This window comes from Diabrotica virgifera, chromosome 2 (genome assembly GCF_917563875.1).
Source record: "Diabrotica virgifera virgifera chromosome 2, PGI_DIABVI_V3a".
In the NCBI taxonomy this organism is placed as follows: Eukaryota; Metazoa; Arthropoda; class Insecta; order Coleoptera; family Chrysomelidae; genus Diabrotica; species Diabrotica virgifera.
This window is the reverse complement of record NC_065444.1, coordinates 47,113,005-47,114,690: the sequence shown is the minus strand read 5'-3', so window position 1 is coordinate 47,114,690 and position 1,686 is coordinate 47,113,005.

The following is a 1,686-nucleotide window of genomic DNA, read 5'->3' as shown; positions in this document are numbered from 1 at the left end:
ATAACTGTCAACTGTCAAATTAATAATGTAAACATTGTTAAATCAAAATAACAATTTACTGTTTTTTACCATTCTGCAAAATACAGAGTGTTTTATAAATAAACGTTAAAACGTACAGAAACTTACGTAATAGAAAATAGATATTATATAGGGCGTCAATAAGTTATATTTCATGAATGAAATACCATGACGTCACTTTTACTTTTCCTCCCTAGGGAGGAAAAATATTTTCCTCCCTAGGGAGGAAAAGTACAACTTCGCTCCCTACAATCAGGTCCGGAAAAGTATACTTTCGGTAGAGGTAGGTGGAAAAATTAATTACATAGTTTAAAGCAGATGCCTATACTTTGATCCAGCACAAAACGTCAGTATGATGCTCATTGTTCTCTCTAGATGGCACTGCTAGTAGCTGAGAAAAGAATTTCAGGGTTTTAAATATTTGAATAAATAAGGGTTTGAATAAAAAATATATTCTATTTCTTGAGTAAAAATCAGTTGTATTGTTGAAGTTGAATTAGCACTATTTAGTTGACTGTTCTTAGTTTGTTTTCATTTTTCTATTAATAAACATGTTTTCAGTTAAATTTTAAAGCCAAATTTTTCAATTGTTTCGCAAAAATGTAACTCTTTGTTATATAAATTGATTAGAATATTGTGTTCAAAGAGTTGCAGAAATAAAAATATATCAATTAATAGGACTTGACTATGAATAATAAATAGCTCATAGATCAAAATATCTAACTAAGAAAATAAACTATCTTTGTTATAGGTATTTTCTTAGAACATAAACCAAAAATCATGCTTATTTTAAATTCCGCTATTTTTTTATTATTTTATATTTTTCTTCAGTATTTACACTGTTACTCGAACTTCTTTTGTGGTCTTATACCGACCGGGTGGAAGAACAGAAATGTTGGTGCTGCTATAATAGCGTAAGTATTAATTTGTAAGATTTAAATAGATAATAATTAATAATTATTCTGATATATGCGTTTTATTTACTTTGTAAATATTTTTTTGCCGGCACTGTATATCTATATTTACGTGTTCGCTAAACAACAGGATATACCTATCTTTGCTGAGAAAGGTTGGCACACAATAATGAAAATTTTTATAAAGCGAATGAAACGCATAAATCAGAAGAATTTATTATTTTAATTTTACAAATTAATACTTTGTCATATCAATTTAGATATTATCTTAATTGGGAATAAGACACAAAATCAGCTTATTCCTAACTGAAATAGTAAATTGATATGACAAAGTACCTATTAATTTGTAAAATTAAAACATGTAATCTTCCTTCTGATTTATGTGTTTTATTCACTTTGTAAAGATTTTTTTACCTGCATTGTATAATACAGGTTTTACATTGCATCCCTTGGTACACCGCAAGCTATATATATGAAAAACGGTAGACCGCAAGCTATACCGCGACGGTAAACCGCATACTCTAGCACCGAAATGTCTTTCTTAGGTTAAGTTTGAGACACCCTGTAGGGGGAACAAGGTACAAGGGTTTTTTGAATTTCCCTGATATCTTTAAAAACGAAGAAAATATACGGTCGTATTTTCAGTATGACTCCACTAACAAAATATTTATATATTATACTGTTTAAATAATATTTTCAATACAAATTATACTGTCGCATTACCTTATTATTTAACTCCCTGTTTCACTACACA